At 37.3% G+C, this 18,938-nt stretch overlaps 1 protein-coding gene across 1 annotated transcript in view; it reads left to right on the top strand.

The window, feature by feature from the left end:
• Positions 1-10,641: 10,641 nt before the first annotated feature.
• RXRA (retinoid X receptor alpha) overlaps positions 10,642-18,938 on the top strand; it is a 237,002-nt gene continuing 228,705 nt past the window's right edge. Inside the window, exon 1 of the mRNA XM_056537919.1 lies at positions 10,642-10,719. The gene's annotated coding sequence lies outside the window, so the exon portion shown is untranslated. The remainder of the gene's footprint in view (positions 10,720-18,938) is intronic.

The following is an 18,938-nucleotide window of genomic DNA, read 5'->3' as shown; positions in this document are numbered from 1 at the left end:
CCTGTACCCCAAATGTGACATTTTTGGGGTAAATAGACCTTGAAGGTACTCCAGTGGAAAACAAGTTGTTTTTTTGTTTGTTTGTTTTTTTCATATCAACTGGTGCCAGAAGGTTAAACAGATTTGTAAATGACTTCTTTTAAATAATCTTAATCCTTCCAGTACTTATCAGCTGCTGTATACTACAGAGGAAGTTGTGTAGTTGTTTCCAGTCTGACCACAATGCTCTCTGATGACACCTCTGTCCATGTCAGGAACTGTCCAGAGCAGCATATGTTTGCTATGGGGATTTGCTCCTACTCTGGACAGTTCCTGATATGGACAGAGGTGTCAGCAGAGAACACTGTATCTGACTGGAAAGAACTACACAACTTCCTGTGGACCATACAGCAGCTGATAAGTACTGGAACGATTAAGATTGTTTAAAAGAAGTTAATTTCAAATCTTTATAACTTTCTGGCACCAGTTGATATGAAAAATATGTTTTCTACTGAGTACCCCTTTAACTTGGATTTACCAAACTAAAGATTTGAGAAGTCAGACCCTTCAGAAATACTTTTCATTTTAAAACCGCAAAAAAATAAATAAAAAAAATACCCATGCAGGCCTTACAATCGCCGCCTTTACGTAAGTTGTTTTCGTGTGCAGCAGAATACATTTTATTTCCATTATTTCTTCAGACTAAGTACCATTAGCAGCTGAGGAGTAAAAATAGGCTTTTAAGACCCGGGTCCCATCATCCTCTAAACGTAACATTTTTCCCGTGATTAATGCTCGCTCTATGAAAAACCTTCGGCCTCAAATCCACTCTGACAAATTTCCACTTAGAACTAAACTGTTTATGAAGTTGGTAACCTAAACCAGAGCCCCTGGTCTGAACGCCACGAAAAAAAAAAAAATGAAATAAATAAAATTTCTGCTAAAATCAATGTACATTCCTGGCAGAGCCTCACGTTACAGCGAGCGCGGAGCAGCGCGGAGCCCATACATCTGCTTTATGTTTAAATACATATCTATTACAATAATTTAGAAGATTATTACGTTGTGGAAGCAATAAATCTGTTTTATGTTTAAACTGCACCCCTCCCCCCCCCCTCTTCACGTCCGTCTATGCTAAAAGGGTTACGGCGCCGTATTTATTATGGAGACGCTTTAATTGCTGACCATGTAGCCCCTGAGCCGCACCATACTACTGCTGACGCTGCGAAATTACAAAACGTATTGTGGGACATATTCAAAAAGTAAATAAATCGTCCTCGAAATAGGCAGTCTAAAAATGCCCCAAATTTTTTACAGGAAGGCAATTAAAAAATTTGGCGCATCTTACACCGTGTGTTCCCTCTGCACTTTATGATGTGGTTAATGGCAGGTATTTTTTTGGAACAATTTAAAGTAGTACTCCGAGACATAAAAATGTATCCCCCATCTTAAGGATAGGGGATAAGTGTTAGATCGGGGGGGTGATGTCCGACCGCTAAGACCCCCGCGATCTCCCGCCTGGTCTCCCTCCTGAATGGGGCGTGTTGACCATCACATGAATCAGCGGCCGGCTTGCCCCCCCCATGCAGCTCTATGGGAGAGCCAGAGCGCCACACTCAGGAATCTCTGATTCTCCCATAAGGCTACATGAGGCTTGTCGCCCGCTGTTTCGTGCGGTGGTCGGCAGGTGCCATTTAGCAGGTGAGCCCCCTACAGGAGATCGCTGGGGGTCTCAGTGGTTGGACCCCCCCCCCCGCGATCTGACACTTATCCCCTATCCATAGGATATGGGATACATTTTTATATCCTGGAGTACTCAATTAAACCCCACCCCTTTGTCTGCCCATTTTTTTAGAGGCCACACCCCTTCTAAAAAATTTCCGTAAACAAGGCAAAATTCTTAAAAAACAAAATATGCTGCGCCACTTTTTCAACAAATCTGGTGCACAAAACACAAAAAAGATTATTTTGGTACGTCTCCCCCCCCCCCAGCATATTCCAAAACCTTAGTAAAAGTCACACAAAGAGCTATGGTAAGTCAATTTAGACCCCGCACCCCACCCCAAATAAAAATAGTTGCAAACAACAGAAAAATGGCGGGCGGAAGCTTTTAAAGTTCGCACTGCAACTGCAGGCAGCAACTCATTATTCGGTATTTATACAGATTCGGCAGATTTCACATTTTTAGGGTGTACGGCGGATTCTGATCCCTCAATGGGTCCACATTGAGGGGCGGGGTGTGACTTCACACGGGTATGGAGTCGTGACGTCACGATCTTCCGTCCCCGTGGTTGGGAGGAATTAGCCAGAGATCCTCCAGCGCTTCCGGAAGCAGTTACAGGTGGGTGCTGCTTGCTATATTGCGGGGGACCTCAGCGGCGGAACCCCCCGGCGATCTGACATCTTATACCATATTCTTTGGATAGGGGATAAGATGTCTAGGGGCGGAGAACCCCTTTAACTCTGACCTGGTCTTGGACTCTTATTTGCCCTGCCTAACCTAGGACTAGCGGTGCCCCATACACCTCACTTCACACCCCGTGGCTTTGCCACAGTTGCTATGGGCAACAAGGTCAGTTTTGGTAACTAAGGCCTAGTTGAGTTTAAGGATTTGCAGCCAACAACCAATCACAGCTCAGCTTTCATTTTCCCAGAGCTTGTTTAGGTATGAAAGCTGAGCTGTGATTGGTTGTTGGCCGCAAACCCTCACAACACAACTAGGCATCAGTTACCAGAACTGACCTTTGTTGCCTGTAGCAACCAATAATAGCGCAGCTTTCATTTTTCTAGGAAAGGATAAGATTGGTTGCTATGGGCAACAAGAACAGGTCTAGTGTAGGACAGCGTGTAATAAAACCAGTGGAAACCAATCAAATCCATTTTTAGGCCAGATCAAGATTTTTGCATTGTTTTTAAACCAATGGCCTAAAAATCGTACAAATTATTATTTTTTTTATAAAATTGATAAAAAAAATCGTATCTGCCAGGCATATGGTGGTAAAATAATAATTGTGTAGGATCAAACAGATTGAAACGTACAGCGTTAGGATTCCTAAAAGATTTATGTAGACGGCAATGTTAAAAAATAAATAAATACATTCCATATGATTTAAATCTGTTATTAAATCGGGACAAAAAATTGTGGTCAAGTATGGAAAAAAAATCAGAAATTTGTAAAATTGTGTGGGATATGATTTGTGAATAGAAGTCAATGGATTCGTCTAGATATATATGATATCTACAATACGTTCAAGGACAGAGTCGTATGAACTCGGCGGATGTGTGTATGCTCTTCATTTGTTTTTCTTTTAAGGTAGGAATCAGCCTAAAAAAAAAGAAACTCACCCCTATATTCGCCTCCAAGGGCTCCCCGCCGGGACTCCTATCATCTCCTTCCATCGCTCACATGACACTCCAGCCAATCACTGGCCTCACTAGACTCGTCCTGTTTATATGGCCAGAAAATGTATATGATGTCATCACAGAGATAATGTATATGATGTCATCACAGGGATAATGTATATGATGTCATCACAGCTATAATGTATATGATGTCATCACAGCTATAATGTATATGATGTCATTGCAGCAATAATGTATATGATGTCATCACAGAGATAATGTATATGATGTCATTGCAGCGATAATGTATATGATGTCATCACAGAGATAATGTATATGATGTCACCACAGCGATAATGTATATGATGTAATCACAGAGATAATGTATATGATGTCATCACAGGGATAATGTATATGATGTCATCACAGCTATAATGTATATGATGTCATCACAGGGATAATGTATATGATGTCATCACAGAGATAATGTATATGATGTCATCACAGCTATAATGTATATGATGTCATCACAGAGATAATGTATATGAAGTCATCACAGAGATAATGTATATGATGTCATCACAGAGATAATGTATATGATGTCATCACAGGGATAATGTATATGATGTCATTGCAGCGATAATGTATATGATGTTATCACAGAGATAATGTATATGATGTCATCACAGAGATAATGTATATGATGTCATTGCAGCGATAATGTATATGATGTCATCACAGGGATAATGTATATGATGTCATCACGGCGATAATGTATATGATGTTATCGCAGAGATAATGTATATGATGTCATCACAGCGATAATGTATATGATGTCATCACAGCGATAATGTATATGATGTCATCACAGAGATAATGTATATGATGTCATCGCAGCGACAATGTATATGATGTCATCGCAGCGATAATATATATGATGTCATTACAGTTATAATGTATATGATGTCATCACAGCGATAATGTATATGATGTCATCACAGCGATAATGTATATGATGTCATCACAGCGATAATGTATATGAAGTCATCACAGGGATAATGTATATGATGTCATCACAGAGATAATGTATATGATGTCATCACAGCGATAATGTATATGATGTCATCACAGCGATAATGTATATGAAGTCATCACAGGGATAATGTATATGATGTCATCACAGTTATAATGTATATGATGTCATCACAGCGATAATGTATATGATGTCATCACAGGGATAATGTATATGATGTCATCACAGGGATAATGTATATGATGTCATCACAGGGATAATGTATATGATGTCATCACAGCTATAATGTATATGATGTCATCACAGCTATAATGTATATGATGTCATCACAGCTATAATGTATATGATGTCATCACAGAGATAATGTATATGATGTCATCACAGCGATAATGTATATGATGTCATCACAGAGATAATGTATATGATGTCATCACAGAGATAATGTTTATGATGTCATCACAGGGATAATGTATATGATGTCATCACAGAGATAATGTATATGATGTCATCACAGAGATAATGTATATGATGTCACCACAGGGATAATGTATATGATGTCATCACAGCTATAATGTATATGATGTCATCACAGCTATAATGTATATGATGTCATCACAGGGATAATGTATATGATGTCATCACAGGGATAATGTATATGATGTCATCACAGGGATAATGTATATGAAGTCATCACAGAGATAATGTATATGATGTCATCACAGAGATAATGTATATGATGTCATCACAGGGATAATGTATATGAAGTCATCACAGAGATAATGTATATGATGTCATCACAGAGATAATGTATATGATGTCATCACAGGGATAATGTATATGAAGTCATCACAGAGATAATGTATATGATGTCATCACAGAGATAATGTATATGATGTCATCACAGAGATAATGTATATGATGTCACCACAGAGATAATGTATATGATGTCATCACAGGGATAATGTATATGATGTCATCACAGGGATAATGTATATGATGTCATCACAGCGATAATGTATATGATGTCATCACAGGGATAATGTATATGATGTCATCACAGGGATAATGTATATGATGTCATCACAGTTATAATGTATATGATGTCATCACAGCGATAATGTATATGATGTCATCACAGGGATAATGTATATGATGTCATCACAGGGATAATGTATATGATGTCATCACAGAGATAATGTATATGATGTCATCACAGCGATAATGTATATGATGTCATCACAGCGATAATGTATATGATGTCATCACAGAGATAATGTATATGAAGTCATCACAGCGATAATGTATATGAAGTCATCACAGAGATAATGTATATGATGTCATCACGGAGATAATGTATATGATGTCATCACAGAGATAATGTATATGATGTCATCACAGCGATAATGTATATGATGTCATCACAGGGATAATGTATATGATGTCATCACAGGGATAATGTATATGATGTCATCACAGTTATAATGTATATGATGTCATCACAGCGATAATGTATATGAAGTCATCACGGCGATAATGTATATGAATTCATCACGGAGATAATGTATATGATGTCATCACAGGGATAATGTATATGATGTCATCACAGCGATAATGTATATGAATTCATCACGGCGATAATGTATATGATGTCACCACAGAGATAATGTATATGATGTCATCACAGGGATAATGTATATGATGTCATCACAGGGATAATGTATATGATGTCATCACAGGGATAATGTATATGATGTCATCACAGCGATAATGTATATGATGTCATCACAGGGATAATGTATATGATGTCATCACAGGGATAATGTATATGATGTCATCACAGTTATAATGTATATGATGTCATCACAGCGATAATGTATATGATGTCATCACAGGGATAATGTATATGATGTCATCACAGGGATAATGTATATGATGTCATCACAGAGATAATGTATATGATGTCATCACAGAGATAATGTATATGATGTCATCACAGCGATAATGTTTATGATGTCATCACAGCGATAATGTATATGATGTCATCACAGCGATAATGTATATGATGTCATCACAGAGATAATGTATATGAAGTCATCATAGCGATAATGTATATGAAGTCATCACAGAGATAATGTATATGATGTCATCACAGAGATAATGTATATGATGTCATCACAGCGATAATGTATATGATGTCATCACAGGGATAATGTATGTATGAACTGGTGGAGGATTTAGGATGAAAGGAACAAAAAAGAAGGGATGATGAGTGGTAACCAGGGGCATTAGAGCGGTTTAGGAGAGGTAAGTATGAATGTTTTATAGCCCCAGCTGTGTATAAAGATTTTTATATACCCCCCCCCCCCCCCCACATTGATTTTAGCAGAGAGATGACAATCACAATGGCGCAGTTAGTTGCAGTAGAACAGGGCGGTCTTTACTGGGCGACCCCCACCTCATACACGTCCCCTACCACCATTATTATTATTGGTTATAAGGAACCTGCACGACAGCTCTGACACGTTATTACCAATACCCGTTCTTACTACAAGATGGCGATTTTGCAATTACTTAGCCACGCCCTCTTTTAGGGTCTTATAGGAGGGAGAGGGTGGGGTTGTCACCCTGATTTTCTAAGCATAATTTGCCTGGCATCCAAAAATATTTATTATGTTTTTTTTTTGCGTCTGTAGGTTAAACAAAAAAAGCTATTAGAACAAATTTGTGCAAGAAAGACAAGCAACAAATGACACAAAAATGTGCGACTAGATTGGGTGAGGGGTTCAGGTCCCAGCCTAAAAGTACAGCTCCTCCCCCTATTGTGCACCAGCCCTTATTAAAAGGGAGGAGCTACCCAGAGCAGCCAATCACAGAGCAGGTAGAGAAGGTCATACAATGAAAGCAGGGATGTGATTGGCTGCCTCCTCTAGAGCAGTACACAGTCCTCCACCACAGGGGGCGCTCACTGTACACAGGTCACATTATAAGGTAAAAGGGGGAGATTTATCAAAACAATCAGCCCATAGCAACCAATCAGATCACTTCTTTCACTTTGCAGAGGCCTTGATAAAAATGAAAGCAGCGATCTGATTGGTTGCTATGGGCAACTAAGCAACTTTTCCTCTGGACAGGTTTTGATAAATCTCCTCAAAAGTGTGAGGGAAACATCATGTAGTGAAGAGCTTCCCATTATATCAGCCTGTGAGGTCATATACTGACTGTATATAGGGGATTATATATCATATCATTCATGAGGGGGGCAAAAAAGGATTTAGTCAGCCCCCAATTGTACAAGTTCTCCCCCTTATAAAGATGAGGCTGTAATTATCATCATAGGTTATAACCTCAACTATGAGACAGAATGAGAAAAATCCATAAAATCACATTGTCTGATTATTAAAGAATTTATTTGCAAATTATGGTGGAAAATAAGTATTTGGTCAATAACAAAAGTTCATCTCAATACTTTGTTATATCCCCTTTGTTGGTAATGACAGAGGTCACATGTTTTCTGTCTTCTCAAGGTTCTCACACACTGTTGGTAATGACAGAGGTCACATGTTTTCTGTCTTCACAAGGTTCCCACACACTGTTGCTGGTATTTTGGCCCATTCCTCTATGCAGATCTCCTCTAGAGCAGTGATGTTTTGGGGCTGTCGCTGAGCAACACAGACTTTCACCTCCCTCCAAAGATTTTTTTTATGGGGTTGAGATCTGGAGACTGGTTAGGCCACTCCAGGATCTTGAAATGCTTCTTATGAAGCCCCTCCTTCATTGCCCGGGCGGTGTGTTTGGGTTCATTGTCATGCTGAAAGACCCAGCCACGTTTCATCTTCAATGCTCTTGCTGATGGAAGGAGGTTTTCACTCAAAATCTCAGGATACATGGCCCCATTCATTCTTTCCTTTACACGGATCAGTCATCCTGGTCCCTTAGCAGAAAAACAGCCTCAAATGTGATGCTTCCACCCCCATGCTTCACAGTAGGTATGGAGTTCTTTGGATGCAACTCAGCATTCTTTCTCCTCCAAACACGACGAGTAGAGTTTTTACCAAAAAGTTCTACTTTGGTTTCATCTGACCATATGACATTCTCCCAATCCTCTTCTGGGTCATCCAAATGCTCTCTAGAAAACTTCAGACAGGCCCGGACATGTACTGGCTTAAGCATGGGGACACGTCTGGCACTGCATGATTTGAGTATTCAGTACTGTGATCACTATCAGGCCATGTTCACACAGAGTATTCAGTACTGTGATCACTATCAGGCCATGTTCACACAGAGTATTCAGTACTGTGATCACTATCAGGCCATGTTCACACACATAGTATTCAGTACTGTGATCACTATCAGGCCATGTTCCCACACAGAGTATTCAGTACTGTGCTCACTATCAGGCCATGTTCACACACAGAGTATTCAGTACTGTGATCACTATCAGGCCATGTTCACACAGAGTATTCAGTACTGTGATCACTATCAGGCCATGTTCACACAGAGTATTCAGTACTGTGATCACTATCAGGCCATGTTCACACACAGAGCATTCAGTACTGTGATCACTATCAGGCCATGTTCACACACAGAGTATTCAGTACTGTGATCACTATCAGGCCATGTTCACACAAAGAGTATTCAGTACTGTGATCACTATCAGGCCATGTTCACACAGAGTATTCAGTACTGTGATCACTATCAGGCCATGTTCACACACAGAGTATTCAGTACTGTGATCACTATTAGGCCATGTTCACACAGAGTATTCAGTACTGTGATCACTATCAGGCCATGTTCACACAGAGTATTCAATACTGTGATCACTATCAGGCCATGTTCACACATAGTATTCAGTGCTGTGATCACTATCAGGCCATGTTCACACACAGAGTATTCAGTACTGTGATCACTATCAGGCCATGTTCACACATAGTATTCAGTGCTGTGATCACTATCAGGCCATGTTCACACACACACACAGTATTCAGTACTGTGATCACTATCAGGCCATGTTCACATACAGAGTATTCAGTACTGTGATCACTATCAGGCCATGTTCACACACAGAGTATTCAGTACTGTGCTCACTATCAGGCCATGTTCACATACAGAGTATTCAGTACTGTGATCACTATCAGGCCATGTTCACACACAGAGTATTCAGTACTGTGCTCACTATCAGGCCATGTTCACATACAGAGTATTCAGTACTGTGATCACTATCAGGCCATGTTCACACACAGAGTATTCAGTACTGTGCTCACTGTCAGGCCATGTTCACACAGAGCATTCAGTACTGTGCTCACTATCAGGCCATGTTCACATACAGAGTATTCAGTACTGTGATCACTATCAGGCCATGTTCACACACAGAGTATTCAGTACTGTGCTCACTATCAGGCCATGTTCACACAGAGCATTCAGTACTGTGATCACTATCAGGCCATGTTCACACACAGAGTATTCAGTACTGTGATCACTATCAGGCCATGTTCACATACAGAGTATTCAGTACTGTGATCACTATCAGGCCATGTTCACACACAGAGTATTCAGTACTGTGATCACTATCAGGCCATGTTCACACAGAGTATTCAGTACTGTGATCACTATCAGGCCATGTTCACACAGAGTATTCAGTACTGTGATCACTATCAGGCCATGTTCACACACAGAGTATTCAGTACTGTGATCACTATCAGGCCATGTTCACACACAGAGTATTCAGTACTGTGATCACTATCAGGCCATGTTCACACAGAGTATTCAGTACTGTGATCACTATCAGGCCATGTTCACACAGAGTATTCAGTACTGTGATCACTATCAGGCCATGTTCACACACAGAGTATTCAGTACTGTGATCACTATCAGGCCATGTTCACACACAGAGTATTCAGTACTGTGATCACTATCAGGCCATGTTCACACAGAGTATTCAGTACTGTGATCACTATCAGGCCATGTTCACACACAGAGTATTCAGTACTGTGATCACTATCAGGCCATGTTCACACACAGAGTATTCAGTACTGTGATCACTATCAGGCCATGTTCACACAGAGTATTCAGTACTGTGATCACTATCAGGCCATGTTCACACAGAGTATTCAGTACTGTGATCACTATCAGGCCATGTTCACACACAGAGTATTCAGTACTGTGATCACTATCAGGCCATGTTCCCATTACAGCCCAAAATGAGGCTCAAAACACATAGGGGGATTTATCATAACTTGTCTGGCGGAGCAGTTGCCCATAGCAACCAATCAGATTGCTTCTTTCATTAATTCAGATATCTTTTTAAAAATGAAAGTAGGAATCGGATTAGTTGCTATGGGAAACTGCACCATTGCTTCTCTACACAGGTTTGAATAAATCCCCCAATGTGTGAATATGCCATATTGGTCAGCATTTAGTCAGTATCTGGTCTGTATTTTAGTCAGTATCGGGTCAGTATTTTAGTCAGTATCTGGTCTGTATTTTAGTCAGTATCTGGTCAGTATTTTAGTCAGTATCTGGTCAGTATTTTAGTCAGTATCTGGTCAGTATTTTAGTCAGTATCTGGTCTGTATTTTAGTCAGTATTTTAGTCAGTATCTGGTCTGTATTTTAGTCAGTATCTGGTCTGTATTTTAGTCAGTATCTGGTCTGTATTTTAGTCAGTATCTGGTCAGTATTTTAGTCAGTATCTGGTCAGTATTTTAGTCAGTATCTGGTCAGTATTTTAGTCAGTATCTGGTCTGTATTTTAGTCAGTATTTTAGTCAGTATCTGGTCTGTATTTTAGTCAGTATCTGGTCTGTATTTTAGTCAGTATCTGGTCTGTATTTTAGTCAGTATCTGGTCAGTATTTTAGTCAGTATCTGGTCAGTATTTTAGTCAGTATCTGGTCAGTATTTTAGTATCTGGTCTGTATTTTAGTCAGTATTTTAGTCAGTATCTGGTCTGTATTTTAGTCAGTATCTGGTCAGTATTTTAGTCAGTATCTGGTCTGTATTTTAGTCAGTATCTGGTCTGTATTTTAGTCAGTATCTGGTCTGTATTTTAGTCAGTATCTGGTCTGTATTTTAGTCAGTATCTGGTCTGTATTTTAGTCAGTATCTGGTCAGTATTTTAGTCAGTATCTGGTCAGTATTTTAGTCAGTATCTGGTCAGTATTTTAGTCAGTATTTTAGTCAGTATCTGGTCTGTATTTTAGTCAGTATTTTAGTCAGTATCTGGTCTGTATTTTAGTCAGTATCTGGTCTGTATTTTAGTCAGTGTCTGGTCTGTATTGTAGTCAGTGTCTGGTCAGTATTTTAGTCAGTATCTGGTCAGTATTTTAGTCAGTGTCTGGTCTGTATTTTAGTCAGTGTCTGCTCTGTATTGTAGTCAGTGTCTGGTCAGTATTTTAGTCAGTATCTGGTCAGTATTTTAGTCAGTATCTGGTCTTTATTTTAGTCAGTGTCTGGTCTGTATTTTAGTCAGTATCTGGTCAGTATTTTAGTCAGTATCTGGTCTGTATTTTAGTCAGTGTCTGGTCAGTATCTGGTCAGTATTTTAGTCAGTATCTGGTCAGTATTTTAGTCAGTATCTGGTCTGTATTTTAGTCAGTATCTGGTCAGTATTTTAGTCAGTATCTGGTCAGTATTTTAGTCAGTATCTGGTCTGTATTTTAGTCAGTGTCTGGTCAGTATTTTAGTCAGTATCTGGTCAGTATTTTAGTCAGTATCTGGTCTGTATTTTAGTCAGTGTCTGGTCTGTATTTTAGTCAATATCTGGTCAGTATTTTAGTCAGTGTCTGGTCAGTATTTTAGTCAGTATCTGGTCAGTATTTTAGTCAGTATCTGGTCTGTATTTTAGTCAGTGTCTGGTCTGTATTTTAGTCAGTATCTGGTCAGTATTTTAGTCAGTATCTGGTCAGTATTTTAGTCAGTATCTGGTCTGTATTTTAGTCAGTGTCTGGTCTGTATTTTAGTCAGTGTCTGGTCTGTATTTTAGTCAGTATCTGGTCAGTATTTTAGTCAGTATCTGGTCAGTATTTTAGTCAGTATCTGGTCAGTATTTTAGTCAGTATCTGGTCTGTATTTTAGTCAGTGTCTGGTCTTTATTTTAGTCAGTATCTGGTCAGTATTTTAGTCAGTATCTGGTCAGTATTTTAGTCAGTATCTGGTCTGTATTTTAGTCAGTGTCTGGTCTGTATTTTAGTCAGTGTCTGGTCTGTATTTTAGTCAGTATCTGGTCAGTATCTGGTCAGTATTTTAGTCAGTATTTGGTCAGTATTTTAGTATCTGGTCTGTATTTTAGTCAGTATCTGGTCTGTATTTTAGTCAGTATCTGGTCAGTATTTTAGTATCTGGTCAGTATTTTAGTCAGTATCTGGTCAGTATTTTAGTCAGTATCTGGTCTGTATTTTAGTCAGTATCTGGTCAGTATTTTAGTCAGTATCTGGTCAGTATTTTAGTCAGTGTCTGGTCTGTATTTTAGTCAGTGTCTGGTCTGTATTTTAGTCAGTGTCTGGTCTGTATTTTAGTCAGTATCTGGTCAGTATTTTAGTCAGTATCTGGTCAGTATTTTAGTCAGTGTCTGGTCTGTATTTTAGTCAGTGTCTGGTCTGTATTTTAGTCAGTATCTGGTCAGTATTTTAGTCAGTATCTGGTCTGTATTTTAGTCAGTATCTGGTCTGTATTTTAGTCAGTATCTGGTCAGTATTTTAGTCAGTATCTGGTCTGTATTTTAGTCAGTATCTGGTCTGTATTTTAGTCAGTATCTGATCAGTATTTTAGTCAGTATCTGGTCAGTATTTTAGTCAGTATCTGGTCAGTATTTTAGTCAGTATCTGGTCTGTATTTTAGTCAGTTATCTGGTCAGTATTTTAGTCAGTATCTGGTCTGTATTTTAGTCAGTATCTGGTCAGTATTTTAGTCAGTATCTGGTCTGTATTTTAGTCAGTGTCTGGTCAGTATTTTAGTATCTGGTCTGTATTTTAGTCAGTATCTGGTCAGTATTTTAGTCAGTATTTGGTCAGTATTTTAGTATCTGGTCTGTATTTTAGTCAGTATCTGGTCAGTATTTTAGTATCTGGTCAGTATTTTAGTCAGTATCTGGTCAGTATTTTAGTCAGTATCTGGTCAGTATTTTAGTCAGTATCTGGTCTTTATTTTAGTCAGTATCTGGTCTGTATTTTAGTCAGTATCTGGTCTGTATTTTAGTCAGTATCTGGTCTGTATTTTAGTCAGAATCCGGTCTGTATTTTAGTCAGTATCTGGTCTGTATTTTAGTCAGTATCTGGTCAGTATTTTAGTATCTGGTCAGTATTTTAGTCAGTATCTGGTCAGTATTTTAGTCAGTATCTGGTCAGTATTTTAGTCAGTATCGGGTCAGTATTTTAGTCAGTATCTGGTCAGTATTTTAGTCAGTATCTGGTCTGTATTTTAGTCAGTGTCTGGTCTGTATTTTAGTCAGTATCTGGTCAGTATTTTAGTCAGTATCTGGTCAGTATTTTAGTCAGTATCTGGTCTGTATTTTAGTCAGTATCTGGTCAGTATTTTAGTCAGTATCTGGTCTGTATTTTAGTCAGTATCTGGTCTGTATTTTAGTCAGTATCTAGTCTGTATTTTAGTCAGAATCTGGTCTGTATTTTAGTCAGAATCTGGTCTGTATTTTAGTCAGTATTTTAGTCAGTATCTGGTCTGTATTTTAGGGTACGTTCACACGAGCGGATTTACAACGTATTTTACGCTGCGGATCCGCTGGTGAAGGCCCCGCTCTATGCTGTCTTTACATGTGCCTGCTCATAGCGCCGCAACAAGCAGACACACTGCAGCGATGTGCGCGGCGTACTCGCACATCGCAGCCGCTCTCCCTGCTCTGAGCTAGGAAGAGAGCTCCCACGATGTGAAAGTATATTGCGACTCGCACATCGCAGTGTGTCTTCTTGTAGCGGCGTTTCTCGGGAAACGCCCAGTTTAGAAGCAAATCCCCATAGCAAACCTCTTCTAAACTGGGCGTTTCCCGAGACACGTGTCATCAGAGAGCACTTAGACAGAAAAGAACAACATTAACTTCAGAAGCTCATAAGTACTGAAAGAATTAAGATTTTTTAATAGAAGTAATTTACAAATCTGTGTAACTTTCTGGAGCCAGTTGATACATAAAAAAAGTTTTTTCCTGGAATACCCCTTTTATTTGTGTGGTGGATTAAATGGTGCAGAGCATGTGATAAATAGGGTGCTGGTCACATTTCTTGGAGCCCCCTCTCCAACTTTTTACTGCTGTCCACCGCCATTATTGTCAGCCAAGTCAGGGCTGATGTAGATTTGGCACAAACTGTGTGACAAACGCACATGATAAATGACTACTGCAAAAAGATACCCAGACTATGAGGTACAAAACTGTAGAAAAAGCTTTGAAAGCTAATGTAATGAAAACAGCAACTAAGATAAATGGTGCGACAAATCAACACCTAAAAAACTGGGTAAAACCAATAATAAAGTCCGCCATTACCTGGTCAGTATATAGGGACATTCATCATTCCTGTACCACTATCTGTGCTAGTACAAAAGTATCACGCCACGCCCCCCATGCAAGTCTATGGGAAAGGGTGTGATGTCTGCCACGCCCCCTACCATAGACTTTTATAGAGGGGGCGAGTAATCACGAGAGGCGTGACAGTAACGTCACAACCCCGCCGCCCGCAACCAGCGTTATAAACGAACGCCAGGTGCTGCACAGTGATCGCGGGGGTCCCAGCAGCTGGACCTGCAGGATCAGACATCTTATACAGGAGACTATATGTTATACATGTTACTTACAGGAGACTGTGTTATATATGTTATACATGGTACAGGAGACTGTGTTATATATGTTATACATGTTACTTACAGGAGATTATATGTTATATATGTTACTTACAGGAGACTGTGTTATATGTTATACATGTTACAGGACACTGTGTTATATATGTTATACATGTTACTTACAGGAGATTATATGTTATACATGTTACATACAGGAGACTGTGTTATATATGTTATACATGTTACATACAGGAGACTGTGTTATATATGTTATACATGTTACTTACAGGAGACTGTGTTATATATGTTATACATGTTACAGGAGACTGTGTTATATATGTTATACATGTTACTTACAGGAGATTATATGTTATACATGTTACATACAGGAGACTGTGTTATATATGTTATACATGTTACATACAGGAGGCTGTGTTATATATGTTATACATGTTACAGGAGACTGTGTTATATATGTTATACATGTTACTTACAGGAGATTATATGTTATACATGTTACATACAGGAGACTGTGTTATATATGTTATACATGTTACAGGAGACTGTTATATATGTTATACATGTTACAGGAGACTGTGTTATATATGTTATACATGTTACATACAGGAGACTGTGTTATATATGTTATACATGTTACATACAGGAGACTGTGTTATATATGTTATACATGTTACATACAGGAGACTGTGTTATATATGTTATACATGTTACATACAGGAGACTGTGTTATATATGTTATACATGTTACTTACAGGAGACTGTGTTATATATGTTATACATGTTACAGGAGACTGTGTTATATATGTTATACATGTTACTTACAGGAGACTGTGTTATATATGTTATACATGTTACATACAGGAGACTGTGTTATATATGTTATACATGTTACATACAGGAGACTGTGTTATATATGTTATACATGTTAGATACAGGAGACTGTGTTATATATGTTATACATGTTACAGGAGACTGTTATATATGTTATACATGTTACATACAGGAGACTGTGTTATATATGTTATACATGTTACATACAGGAGACTGTGTTATATATGTTATACATGTTACATACAGGAGACTGTGTTATATATGTTATACATGTTACAGGAGACTGTTATATATGTTATACATGTTACATACAGGAGATTATATGTTATACATGTTACATACAGGAGACTGTGTTATATATGTTATACATGTTACAGGAGACTGTGTTATATATGTTATACATGTTACATACAGGAGACTGTGTTATATATGTTAAACATGTTACATACAGGAGACTGTGTTATATATGTTATACATGTTACATACAGGAGACTGTGTTATATATGTTATACATGTTACATACAGGAGACTGTGTTATACATGTTACATACAGGAGACTATGTTATACATGTTACATACAGGAGACTATGTTATACATGTTACATACAGGAGACTATGTTATACATGTTACATACAGGAGACTATGTTATACATGTTACATACAGGAGACTATGTTATACATGTTACATACAGGAGACTATGTTATACATGTTACATACAGGAGACTATGTTATACATGTTACATACAGGAGACTATGTTATACATGTTACATACAGGAGACTATGTTATACATGTTACATACAGGAGACTATGTTATACATGTTACATACAGGAGACTATGTTATACATGTTATATACAGGAGACTATGTTATACATGTTACATACAGGAGACTATGTTATACATGTTACATACAGGAGACTATGTTATATATGTTATACATGTTACATACAGGAAACTATGTTATATATGTTATATACAGGAGACTATGTTATACATGTTACATACAGGAGACTATGTTATACATGTTACATACAGGAGACTATGTTATACATGTTACATACAGGAGACTATGTTATACATGTTACATACAGGAGACTATGTTATATATGTTATACATGTTACATACAGGAAACTATGTTATATATGTTATATACAGGAGACTATGTTATACATGTTATATACAGGAGACTATGTTATACATGTTACATACAGGAGACTATGTTATACATGTTACATACAGGAGACTATGTTATACATGTTACATACAGGAGACTATGTTATACATGTTACATACAGGAGACTATGTTATACATGTTACATACAGGAGACTATGTTATACATGTTACATACAGGAGACTATGTTATACATGTTATATACAGGAGACTATGTTATACATGTTACATACAGGAGACTATGTTATACATGTTACATACAGGAGACTATGTTATATATGTTATACATGTTACATACAGGAGACTATGTTATATATGTTATACATGTTACATACAGGAGACTGTGTTATATATGTTATACATGTTACATACAGGAGACTATGTTATATATGTTATACATGTTACATACAGGAGACTGTGTTATATATGTTACATACAGGAGACTATGTTATATATGTTATACATGTTACATACAGGAGACTATGTTATACATGTTATATACAGGAGACTATGTTATACATGTTACATACAGGAGACTATGTTATATATGTTATACATGTTACATACAGGAGACTATGTTATATATGTTATACATGTTACATACAGGAGACTATGTTATATATGTTATACATGTTACATACAGGAGACTATGTTATATATGTTATACATGTTACATACAGGAGACTATGTTATATATGTTATACATGTTACATACAGGAGATTATATGTTATACATGTTAGATACAGGAGACTATGTTATACATGTTATATACAGGAGACTATGTTATACATGTTATATACAGGAGACTATGTTATACATGTTACATACAGGAGACTATGTTATATATGTTATACATGTTACATACAGGAGACTATGTTATACATGTTACATACAGTAGACTATGTTATACATGTTACATACAGGAGACTATGTTATATATGTTATATACAGGAGACTATGTTATATATGTTATACATGTTACATACAGGAGACTATGTTATAAATGTTATATACAGGAGACTATGTTATATATGTTATATACAGGAGACTATGTTATACATGTTACATACAGGAGACTATGTTATATATGTTATATACAGGAGACTATGTTATATATGTTATACATGTTACATACAGGAGACTATGTTATACATGTTATATACAGGAGACTATGTTATAAATGTTATATACAGGAGACTATGTTATACATGTTATATACAGGAGACTATGTTATAAATGTTATATACAGGAGACTATGTTATATATGTTATACATGTTACATACAGGAGACTATGTTATATATGTTATACATGTTACATACAGGAGATTATATGTTATACATGTTATATACAGGAGACTATGTTATACATGTTATATACAGGAGACTATGTTATACATGTTATATACAGGAGACTATGTTATACATGTTACATACAGGAGACTATGTTATATATGTTATACATGTTACATACAGGAGACTATGTTATACATGTTACATACAGTAGACTATGTTATACATGTTACATACAGGAGACTATGTTATATATGTTATATACAGGAGACTATGTTATATATGTTATACATGTTACATACAGGAGACTATGTTATAAATGTTATATACAGGAGACTATGTTATATATGTTATATACAGGAGACTATGTTATACATGTTACATACAGGAGACTATGTTATATATGTTATATACAGGAGACTATGTTATATATGTTATACATGTTACATACAGGAGACTATGTTATACATGTTATATACAGGAGACTA

This window comes from Hyla sarda, chromosome 9 (assembly GCF_029499605.1).
Source record: "Hyla sarda isolate aHylSar1 chromosome 9, aHylSar1.hap1, whole genome shotgun sequence".
Lineage (NCBI taxonomy): Eukaryota > Metazoa > Chordata > Amphibia > Anura > Hylidae > Hyla > Hyla sarda.
The sequence above is the reverse complement of the archived record's forward strand: the minus strand, read 5'-3'. Positions and strand labels throughout refer to the sequence as shown.